The sequence below is a fragment of the Rattus rattus genome, chromosome 14 (assembly GCF_011064425.1).
Source record: "Rattus rattus isolate New Zealand chromosome 14, Rrattus_CSIRO_v1, whole genome shotgun sequence".
NCBI classification, from domain to species: Eukaryota; Metazoa; Chordata; class Mammalia; order Rodentia; family Muridae; genus Rattus; species Rattus rattus.
Window position 1 is genome coordinate 56946165 of NC_046167.1, and position 12467 is coordinate 56958631.

General features: G+C 45.3%; 1 protein-coding gene across 1 annotated transcript in view; it reads left to right on the forward strand.

Moving 5' to 3' along the window:
• The window catches only part of Rreb1 (ras responsive element binding protein 1), a 124201-nt gene that overhangs the window by 78726 nt on the left and 33008 nt on the right, over positions 1 to 12467 (forward strand). The gene's annotated exons all lie outside the window — the stretch shown is intronic.

Sequence of the window (12467 nt, forward strand, 5' to 3'; positions counted from 1 at the left end):
CCAACTGGAATAGGGGTCAGCACTAAGCAAGAAAAGGAGTGGAGGGCAGACTGTGTCTACAAGAGGACAGTCACCTCTTTACTCTCCATCCCCACCAAGAGGAAGACCCCGTGAAATTCTCCCATAGTTATATCCGGTTTCTTAGGACACCCTGTAACAGGTCCTGATATTTGCTGCCCTCAAGTGTGGAGGAAATCTTGCAAAAGTTCAGCCAGTCCCATCTCAAAATTACCAAGTTCCTCTGTGGGAAGGAAGGTATCAGGCAAGAAATTAGTTCCAGGACAAAAACCTGTGGGTCATTCAGCCAAGAACAGATTGTAAAGTCTTGTTTCCCTATAAATATCCCCTGCCTGTTCTTGTTTGTTTGAGATACGGTTTTGCTTTGCCATCCAGGCTGGCCCCAAACATCTAGGCTCTAGTTATTCCTCCAACTTACCCTCCCAAGGAGCTAGAACCATAGCACCTGGCCTTATCTTACATTCGGGGCTCTACTAAGGCTTCGAAGGATTTCATGTAAGTGAGGTCTTAATTATGTATACACAAGCAAATATTAGCAGCACTGAATATATGTAAATGCATACATATCACACACATGTGGGTGTGTGTGTGAGTGCGTGTGTGAGTGCGTGTGTGTGCGTGTATGTGTGTATATATGTGTGTGTATATGTGTATGTGCGCATATTCAGTCCTGCAGTCTCTTCCGCACGACACACAGATTTTCAAAAAGAAAAAACCAGCCCCGTGCCCTTTAACATGGGGCACCAGACTCTATTCTCAGAACCTAAGTGTGAATCAGCGCTTTGCAGGGGAGCTAAGTGCTAGATGCCTGTGTCTCCATCTGGAATCGTGCAAATCCCCACTGCCCTCCTCATGCATCTTTTCTGCTTATTCTGTAATATGTTTGTATTTAGAGTGGGGTGTGGATTTGCATTGAGCTCTTATGTGATCCTCTGTGGCTCCTTTCAGCGCTTTGACTTTGTGTTTTAGAAATCGGCAAATTGTAGAACACTACTGTTATTCTCTCGAAAAGAGTAGGCGAGCGTGGCCTATCGCTGATTTTAATATTCAAGTAAGATAAAAGAATACATCAAACAGAATGCTAGCGCCTGTCAATCGAGTCTCTTGAGTATGAGTTTAGAGATTGTGTTTTCTCTTTCACTGTGGTTTTTCCTTCTCTAATATACTATTAAAAGGATCACTACAATTTTATTTTGGAAAGAATAATTTAAAAGTGTACTTGTGACTGGTGCTTATTTTTTATTTCTTTCTGAAAGGCCAGTTGGAGTTCAGTTAGTTCCGAAGGGAGGGAAAGAGCTCATAAAACTGTCCATGCACGGGTGTTAAATAGCCATCAGGCCTCTTCTCCTAGTGCCGCTTCTCAAATTCATGATTTGGTTCGTAATCCTTTATCACTTGGCTGGCTGGATGCTAATATTTTTTAACAACCTTTCTTCTGTTCTGGCCGTAGGAATGTTTATCTATTCATCTTCTTTTGGAAATGAAGTAAATACCAAAGTTTTCTCTGAAATGTAGGCAGTGTGATGTTTCTGACATATTTTGTTAAAATATTTCAAAAGCTTAATCATACTGGGTGAAACTAGTGGAAGGCATCAAAACCCAGAGCATCATGCTTGCCCACACTTGAACGGCCCAGTGGTTATGAGATCTGAGAACTAGGTCACACAGCAGGCAAGGGAGGGATAGGTGTGCTGGGAGCAGGATGAGAAATGGAGTCTTTCATGGTCTCTTCTACTATGTCATGCGCACAGACCATGGTGTGTGTCCTGTTCAGTTTTATAACACGAAATTAGCAAGAAGTAAGATTCTGGTTTCTAGCTCTGGATCACAGATGAGCCCTGCAAGTACGCCGGCTGCACTTCCCTAGGCTTTCTACCTCACAGCTTTCTACCTTTGTTTAAATATCCAGCCTGTCCAACCTGTTTGGGTTGTGCAAGCCGGTGCTAGCAAACACTGAAGCGTGCCCACTCAGCAGCGTTTTTCTGATTTGTTAAGGAAGACAGCATCTATTCCCCTCACCCCCTCCAGTGAGGAAAGCAGCAGGGAAACCTTTGCTTGTGTGTTCGTAGCTTGGGATCGCCATCTCTCCTTTGGTGCCTGTCTCTGCTCCCCGGGGCCTCCCGTGAACTGGCCTTCAGTGGGGATTTTCTATGTTCTCTGTCAGATACTGTTTCATAATGGGCTCAGAGAGTGTCAGCAGTTCATTCTTGGGTTCCGTGTTTATGTAACCCAGCTCACTGGAGGAAGCTGCTGCCAGTTCTTCAGGTGAGAAGCTGAGGGCCAAGATTACAACCTGCTCTTCTGAGCCCCCTCCCTCCTCCTGTTGCTGAATTAGAGGGCTCTCCCCTCAAAGCACAGCGTTTGATGGTGTTGCCTGTAGAAAGCAGAGGCCATCTGTGCCGCACACCTGCCTCATTTAAGATAAAAGGCGGCTGTGAGGGCCGCAGTCACAGAGAGGGAGCCCTGGTGGCTTTGTTGGGTAATGATTCTCTGAGCTCATTTGTCCTCCTTCTCCTGTCCAGATTCCTCTTCCTTCCTCAGTTTCTCATAGTCCTGAAGGGGACTAGGTATCTCCAGTTGGTGGAGACCTCTTTCTGCTAATGTGCTCCTTCCCCTCCGCCCACAATTGTGCCCTCCATTTTTTTTTTCTTGTTGGTCATGAGGTGACCCTCTTGAAGAGCCCAACTTAAGTATTTCTTGTTCCTCTTCTGGAAGGGCTCGGGAGTGGCAAACATTGATTCACTGTTGGCTTACTATGAAGATGGTTATCTTTTCCTCCTCCACAAAAGGAAGATGAGTGAATGGGGAGGTTCTGACATCTCTCAGAAACCTGGGAAGAACCTCCTGCCAGTTGAAGTGACAAATGGTCTCAGTGACTTGAGCATTCCATTCTACCATGAAACGTGGGTTTGGGCTCCGTTTGACAGTTATTTTAGCCCTTGCGGCAGACAGACTTTCTCTGTGGTGAAGCTGGCAGTGACTTCCCACACAGAGGTAATGGCTCTGAGCCAATGAGGCCACTTTGAGAGTAGTGACTTCATTTGGGGCCCCATCACCTGAGATTCATTTTCAAGACAAGGCTGCCTATGGGTGTGTACTTTGGACTGCAGGTTATAAGGGGGGTTTAAGGAAAATGAGTTAGTTTAGAAGAAATTGCCTGAAACAGAGAGCGTCAGGTGGAAATTGGTGAATAAAGTTGTTTGACTGTTTGAATGAGCCTCTAGTGTCTTTGTTTTTCAAGACTAAGTTTTGGGTTTTGTTTGTTTGCTTGTTTCTGAGGCAAGGTTTATCTCCCAGGGTAGCCTTAAAGTCTTGGCCTCAGCATCCCTGGTAGCTAGAACAACAGACGTTGACTCCAACTGGCCAAGTAATTTTATAAACAAGTGCAGACATAATGTACACAAAAGGTAGTAACTGAGAGTTTACTGTAGGAAACACATACAGGCAATGGGGGAAAGGGGAGTAGATGGAGTCAAAGGTCTGGCTGTTAGAACGGTGTCTAGAGGAAAGATTGAAGTGATGGGCCAGTCTGCCCTCTTGGTTATGAGTCAGGACAGCAAGAGAGCTAGCTGTTACAGTACGGCAGTGACACAGTTATGCTTTCTAAGGAGACAGATGACAGCCAGAGGATGCCATCCACCTCTCTTAAAGCCACTTCAAGAAGGGGAAGGATGTGAGAGCCAAAGTCATTTGTGTCCCCAAAGGATGACTGGAACATGGAGGGGAAAAAAAACACACCTCAAGCTCATTTCTTCAGTGAAGAAGTGTTTGTTCTGCACCTTACACGGGACCAAGACAGAAAAGAAATTGTCCAAGTCAGTGGATAGATGAGAATGCCTTATCTAAACTCTGGAAGAAACGTGACACAGGAGACCAGAAATAGTGGTCCAGCCTGCTGGGAGGAGACTCCCAATTTAGGAGGAGAGATTGGTGACAACATAGCTCCCAGAACATTATTAAGGAATGTGGAAACACTGCAGGCCTACTCTGAAGTAAGATTCCCTCTCCTAAGTAACATGGATCTTTCCTTTTAGACTGGTGCCACCCAAGTACCCACTACTCTGGGATCACGTTCCCTGAGAACTGTGGGGAAACTGAGTCTCAGGAAAGCAGTCTGTGACCATGGAAAATGTGGTATCTCCGGGTGGCTCCTGAGCAGGGGACGTTGGAATGACTACAGTTCCATGTTAGGACTAAGGGCCAGAATTTCACTTTGTTAAAGCCTCTATGGGACTCCGTTGTCCTATGAGTGGATGTGGACTCTATCTGGACAGTGGGTTCATTATGTGTAGAGCATTTTACCCGAGCATCAGAAAGCCCTAGAAGCAGCCAGCCAAGACATCCCCACAGAGATCCTGCAGACAGAAAGAAGGTTTTTGCCTCTTGCCGTGCTGACTCCTAGACGTTTCTGAGAATGCTGGTGTTGGGTCAGCACAGTGCCTTATACATCATCAAATTTTCCTCCACACCCTGGCATGGCTGATGTGACCCGCCTTCTAGACAAGCGTGACTGAACATGAACAACGCCTTCTAGTAAGGAGGTAGCCGTGCCGTAACAGGTGGGGCACACTGAGACGTCTTCCCATTCCTCTCCCAGCTGGCTTCTACTCTGTCTTCATGGTCCATCCCCCGCTCCGGTGCCCAGAACTTGACTGACATCGCAAGCATCACTCGCGCAGCATTCCTCCCCAAACTCCTTCTCTAGGCATTTGTTACAAAAACAAACACGAATCTTTGTAGAGACATGTTTCTCTACAGTCAGAAGTGTAGGCTGAGATGCTCCTTAGATCCAGTCACTTGGCTTATCACAAGGCACTGTGCGGAGGGCAAGAGAAGCTGGCACCTGGTAGATGGGACCTATCTCTCACCAGGTTGCCAGAAACCTGTTTGAACCAGTTAACTTGAGTAGTGTAGAGTTGACTCTGTAGTGATGGGGTGACCTTTCTTGTAGTATCATTTACTCAGAATATCAAATGCTTCATCCCCCTCCACTACTGCACCGAGGAGGAAATTACAACTCGAAAGCTGACAAACACTGGAAATATCTAGATCTCTCCTGAGCACTACCCTTCTGATGTAAATTAGCTGTGGGAGGCTTAATGAATGCCACTTAACTGGGTAAATCCTTAGATTGGGTTCCATTTAAAAGTGTTGAAAAGTATTTTAAGAATGTTTCAGCCCCAGCTTTCTTCAAGAATTTATACCCTTTCACTGGAGGATGCTGAGAAATGTATACTGTATCCAAAAGCTGTCCACATCCTGGTCTGATGTTTAACCAAGTCTGAAGGCCACGTAAAAGGGCTAAGGAATTTGAGTAGGATTTCTTGTGTATCACATTTGCAACTTCAGTGTCACCTGCAAAGCCTGTGACAGATGGATGGGCCACGCCTCTGAGCCTCCATGTTGTAAGAAGCTTCCATGTGGTATTGATCTGTTCCTGTATTAGAAGCCAGGATCTAATACTCCAAGGCCACTGCAGCCCACACTCTCCTGTTTCCTGCCATCCCCAGTCTGTGCTTAGGGATAGAGAGCTAACTGTTTACCCCTCGCCAAATCTGACAACTTACAGATTACTTAAGCTGCAGACGTATCAGCAAAAAGTTCCTGTATTTGGAAATAGAAAAGATGTCATGAGCTTGGGAGGGGTGCATTTTAGAGACTAGGCTGCAATCTGTCTTCCTCAACTCACTTGAGAGTTAGCTGTGATTTAACACTGATGTCGGAGGTATTCTTAAGGATCGCTCACCTTCCTCAACGATCTTCTCATCCACAGAGTGCTTGCCTAGTGTGCTCTGGGTTTCATCCTCTGTACTGTAGTCAGTCAATTGATAAAAAGAACCTCAAGTTTTAGAAACCAGAATAAGGGCTGGAGAGATGGCTCAGTGGTTAAGGGCACTGACTAATCTTCCCAAAGGACCCAGGTTCAATTCCCAGCACCACACGACAGCTCACGATTGTCTATGACTCCAGTTCTAGGGGCTGTGATATCCTCACATTTAGGATACAAGTAGGCAGAATGCCAGTGTGAATAAAATAAAAATAAATAAATCATAGAAACCAGAACAATTACATTTATAAGAGGAAGTCATTTTTTATTTTTTGCGTATGAGTGTTTTACCTACATGTTTATTACGTGTTATGTTATTTGAAAGCCGGACAAGGGCTTGGGTCTGCTGGAACTGAAGTTACTAGTCGTTTTGAGTAGCTATATAGATGTTGGAAATCAAAACTGGGACCTGTAACAAGTGCCTTTGACCAGCAAGCTTTCCCCAGCTCTATAAAGAAGGAAGCTTTGAGTTGAAAAATTAGTAAATTACCCTCAAATTCAAAGCTGTTAAAAATAAAAATTAATCTAGGGTTCGAAAAGATGGTTCAGAGGATAGATGTTCCTGTCAATAAGACCCACAAGCTAGGAGAGCCGGCTCCTACAAGTACCAGTGCCACACACATGCCAACACACGTAGACACAGATCCACACAATGGGTTAAAAAAAAGTTTGGAAAGATGCTTTGGGTACACAATCTAGATTCTTCTCCATTTCTCAAACATCTGAGCGTGAGAGGATTGATACCCTCTCCTACAACTTGATAGCCAAGACAGTTACCCAAACCTGTCCACAGTGCAAAGAAAGGACTAAAAGATTTTACTGTGTTTTGGAGGAGAACATTTCTGATTCTAAAAAGGTTAACTAAATTGCCTGTTCAGATCACAGTGAGGCAGGACTGCTACTGTTAATGTGTCTAACCTCCAAAGGATAATTCTAGAACTTTATGCAATCCAGAAGTATACTTTGGCTGTACATTAACCTCTTTGAAGTAGAGGCACTATTTTGAACTATTTAATTAGTTCCAGTAACAGGGAAAAGTTTCCATTAAAATGTATGTGGTACAGACGATCTATACTCAACAACCAAATATCAAGTCTGTTTACATTATGTGTTAGGTCAATTATACTATCCTGGAACTCAAAGGAGGTTGTCACAGTGATACTCTTCGTCCCTGCAGCCATGAGCGGGATAGTCCTTCTTTATGTTGTATGGGGGATAGTGCAGAGACTAAACGGAAACAGTCTTTTAGTCGTAGGGCTCACTTTCGTTTTATAGCCAAGGATCAAATTGAATATACGATAGCTTTGGTTTCTTCTGTGCATTATAAAGGAAGTAAAGCTGAGTAGTAAGCTTGAACATCTACAGAGGTAGCATGTAGAACCTTAAGACCTCCTGGGAGGAATTGCATGATACAAAACCTACGTAGCTGAAGCCAGACCCTGGAAGCCCTGGAGTACCTCTTCCCAGGCAGAAGGTGTGGAAATGCCCAGGCCACCAAGGCAGAAGCTTCCTTGAGTTTAGAGTGCTCTGGGTGTGCTAAACTTCTTTTAAGAGCCTTGAATGAAAAGGCTAGGATGCCTACCTTTGAGCCTCAGGAAGTAGGTGAACGTCACATCTAATCTAAGAATAATTACAGATTCAGAAAAATTTAAGCAGGAAAGATTTTCAGACTGGTTTTATGTGTCAACTTGACACAAGTGCAGACTCACCAGAGAGGAAGGAGCACCAGTTGAGAAAATGCCGCCATGAGATCCATCTGTAAGGCATTTTCTTAATTAGTGATCAATGGGAGAGGGCCCAGCCCATTGTGGGTAGTGTCATCCGTGGGCTGGTGTCTTCAGTTCTTTAAGAAAGCAGGCAGAGAAAGCTATGGGAAGTGAGCCAGTAAGCAGCACCCTCCATGGCCTCTGCATCAGCTCCTGTCTCCAGGTTTCAGCCTGCTTGAGTTCCTGTCCTGACTTCCTCCAGTGAAGGACTATGATCAGGAAGTATAAGCAGAATAAACCCTTTCCTTCACAACTTGCTTTTTGGTCACGGTGTTTTTGTCACAGCAATAGAAATCCTAAGACAAGAGATTATGATGATATCATCTGTTTTAGAAACCATGCTTGTCCTATGTAAAGAATGAATAGCAGGAAGAGGAGAAGGAAAGATGGTGTTTCTAGCACACAATAGACTCTAGTCTGAGGCAACCATCTCAATTATAGGAAGATAGCCTGAGCAGGCATCATGCACTAGGTACAGTGTGCACCCCTACTTCCACATTTGTGCTCTGTGTGTGTGTGTGTGTGTGTGTGTGTGTGTGTGTGTGAGAGAGAGAGAGAGAGAGAGAGAGAGAGAGAGAGAGAGAGAGAATGGGTTCTTCCACTAGGCAAATTTCCAGATCAAACTCAGGCTGTTAGTGCCTTTTAAAGCATATCTTCCCATCACGCCTCTACCAGAAGATAGGTTGAGACAGGAGAACTTCTAGATGCTCACAGGTTAGCTGGTCAGACAGACACAGCAATGAGCAAGGAGAGATCTTGCATTGATTGTGGTAGAAGGCGAAGACCAATCATCAAGGTTCTCCTCTGATTGTCCGACCTGCACCTCCACACACACACACACACACACACACACACACACACACACGCACACGTTCTCTACAAGAACAGTCAGTGCAGTTAGAGTCATGGATGTATGTGTATTTAAAGTTCTGGTCTGTGATACTCAGCCACTTCTCAAAAAGATGATCAATTTTTCCTCTTCAACTAACACTGTGTCGTGAGACCATCGTCTTTGTCAATCAAGAAAATGAAAAAATATCAGTGAAAATTGCTCAAGGGAAGAGCAGAGAGGGCTTGTTATGAAGTTGATTAAAGGACTCTTAGGTGTCTTAGTTCACAACAAGCTGGGAGTGAGTCAGGTGAGCTCTTGCTCAGCAGAAGCAAATTAGCCTACTCTTTGTCGTCTTATTGGTCCATGTGTCAGTCACGTGCTCATTTAAATTCGTGTTTGCTGGATCCAGTGTGGTAATGGTTGCTGATTAGCACAAGTCCTTGAGATCAGCTAGGGACCTAATGACTCCTTGGACTTGCATGCAGTGTTTGGCGGGCTGCAGTGTTCTAGTTATGAATAGAACTTGGAAAGGTGGCATGCTCTAATCCTCCTGTGCTGTTTGAAGAGCTATCCTGTGGGAAACAATGTAAACCATCCCTGTGTTTCCTCTGAGCACAAATGGCCACTTAGAGCAAGAGAGGAACCCCAGACTGGTGTGGCCCAGACAGAGCTTTCCATTGAGAACGGCTGGTGAAGGTAGGGAAATCCTTGTGGCCGGAAGCATGTAGGTGAAACTGGAGGATGCACACCGAGATCTGCTTAGACGGAGGGAGACTCATGTTCTGTGTGTGCAGCTGGGACCATGCCATTGAGCTCAGGCCTCTTGGACCTTCACTGGTTTGGGGTACAAGGACATTAGATAAAATCTAGGAAACAAACGGACTCTGGCCTTTTAAGGACAGGCTCTAAGAGTTTTGTCTTCTCCACCCGTCCTTGCTGCTATGCCAGGCTGATAGGAAAAGGCCAGTACTGGCTCACTGAGGTGACCCACCCATGTCCAGTGAGCCTTTGGAAGGATGTGTACAGCAGGAGTTGTCATTCCTGCCTCTGGAGGTTAGGGAGGCAGAGCCAGGGGAGACTTTTCTAAAGCTCTTTGGCTGGTGACTGACTTGATCTTGAGTTCTCCTGCCACTATCCATATTACAGGGCTAGCAGGACAGATTGGGAACTCCCCCATGCTGTGGCCAGGAACCAGAGGTCTCACCCTATATGAGAACTGTACTTGGGCTTTGACTCCAAGGTCCCAGCAGGACTGTGAGAGTCGAATGAACTGCTTTGTCTTTCCAGCCTTTGTGTGCCACAGAGCCCCTGCTTTGACCTGCCGTCCCTGCTCTGTGCCCTTAGTGCTGGTGCAGTGGAAGGTGTGAGACCAGTAAGAAGGTTCTGCAGTCCTCCACTGAGACTGGAGATAGGGAGTATTCTGAGCCTGACCTCTGGGCCCCTCACCATCCTCCATGTCCTGTTGGAATATATTTGCCAGCGGTTTGATATCCAGTAAGGAAGTGCCAGGGTTCAGGTTATGGTCCTGAGTTTCCAGCAGGGGATCCAGAACGGAAGGCACTGCCTCACATGGTCTTTAGACGCTCTCTTGCTTAGTAGGAAGACAGTGAAGTCCTATTGGTTACACCGTAGCTCATTCTGACCAGGAGCCATGGCTCATCTGCACCAGAACTATTCCATCGGTAGAATGGACACAGTCAGATAAAAAGTGTTCTCATGACCCCCTCACTACATGCTGGGTCCAGGCCCTCCTTCCTGTCTGCCGTGAAAACAGTTTCTCTCATGAAGCCCACAGGCTTCCATGTGTGTTTGTATCAGGATTAGCAATGTACAACCGGTAATGGGCCAGTGCTTACAGCCATCATTCTCTAGTTTCTAGTACTTTACCATCTTTGGGTATCAGACCAGAGTGATATCCCTTACAATAAGCTTTTCAAATGCTAGATTTTTTTTTCAAAGCTTAACATTTCTTAAATTGAGGTGGATCATCCAACAAACATCAAAAAGAAATCTACTGGTTTGCCCTTTTCCACCTATAAATGTTGATAGCCAGGCATAATGGTCCAAAAACTCAGTGTAGTGTATATCTCTGAGTTCAAGGCTAACTTGTTTTACATGGTGAAGTCCAGCCCAGCCATAGCCACACAAGTGTGACCCAGTATCAGAAGCAAGGGAGAGTTTCCTTGAGTCACAATCAGTGTGGCACTTAGAACAGAGCTATTTGTACCTTTTCACTTTCTTACGGCTTAAGATAGCCAGGGACTAAGTAATAACGCATCCTCCCCTCAGAGTCTAAGCAAGGGATTATGGGAGCATGACCTGATTGCCTGTGAGTTTTGCCTCTTTTCTCCCACTGGATATTTTAGATCGTTCTGCCTATTTACATTAATTCCTACAAAAAGAACAAGAGTTAGAGCTTGGGCCCTCTTTCCCCACAGCCTCTGTTCTCTGTCCTCAAAAGCCAGGGGTCTCTTCAGCAACCTTTCAACAGATGGCTGTGTGCTGCAGTGTAGAGGGGGCTCTAATTCCAGAGTGTAAGTACGAGGTAGGAAGAATGATCGCTGACTCTGCAGCATCCCAGCCACACCCTTGTAGGAAAGGGGCTCCTGTTGCTGTAGGGTGGGGCTAAGTGTAAGAAAAGGCAGCCTCACCACCTCGAATCACTGGCTCGTTCAACCTTCATGTGTCCCACCACCGAGTCACAGACCGCCTGGCCTCTTCACACTCAGCCTGTCTCCTTGTGAGAAGCCTCTGAGAAGCATGGGCTAAGCTGCTTTTCAGAGTGAGGGGACAGAGCATGAGAAATGTTTTTTTCCACTCTTACGAACTTCTTGGAACTGGGCCTAATGGTGCCAGCATATAATCCCAGCTAACTCTGGAGACTGAAGCAAAAGCATCACAAATTCAAGGACTGTATGGACTGCGGAGTGAGAGAGCAGCCGGAGACAGTGAGGCCCTGTCTTAAAAAGAAACAGGAAAAAAAAATGAACAGATGTGGGTAAAGTTCCACTGTAGAGCACTTGCTAGCATGTGCAAGGCCCTAGCTTCACCTCCAGCACCATGAAAATGAACTATGGGAACAACTGCTTGCCATCTGGTTAGTTCGCCGTGGTAGAGACTTCTTACCTAGTGCCCACAAAGCCCCCGTTCTGTCTTCAGCCCTTGGCAGCCAGGATGCGGAAGGATTTGGAGATCTCAAGTAAAATCATCCTTTAACATAATTATTTATGAAAACCTACATCTGTATTTCCTTCATCCTGCAGTTTGGCCTCTATCCTGACGGTAGTGGTGGTGGTCATTAGCAAAGTGAAACTCTTCTATGTTATAAAATAAGAATTTTTTTTCTTTTTGAGATCCAATGCCATTCTTGTATGTAAGTCTTAGGAACTTTCCTGAGAGTGTTGCTTTAAAACTTCATAAAATAAGTGACATACATGGGGTCACTCATCAGACACCCCTTTGGGACTGGATATACTACTTACGTTGCTTCTTGTGTATACCCTAGTTCTGTAGCTAACAGGAATTACAGCATACAATGCACTCACTGTGCTGTCTGGATGGTTTCATCGTCTTGTTATTGTTCCACATAGGTCTCAAGCACTCTGGCTATGTGCTCTGTCAGTGCTCTTCGAATTTGACAGCCCCAGATGCTTCCTCAGGCAGAAAGAAAATGGCAGTACAATAGTTAGCTGGAAGGTAGTTTCTAGGGGCTAGTTCACAACTGAGGCTTGGTATATGACCTAGTGGCATGATTTAAGAACCTGGGAGTTCTTACAAAGTAGACCCGCATGACCTGAAGTAAGCTTCGTGTCCAAGTACAGGCAATTGCCTGATAGTTTGCTTCCCTCTTATTGATGCCAGTTAAGTTTGTGAATGTTTTCCAATACAAAGCAGGACATCGAGTAAGACTTCTGGGCTATGCTTGCAAGAGCTTGGAGAGAGATTCAAGGAGATACTGACGTTTTACAAAGACCAAAGACACTGTAGAAATGACGCTCTTAACTAGGGAAGTTTCAGAGTCCAC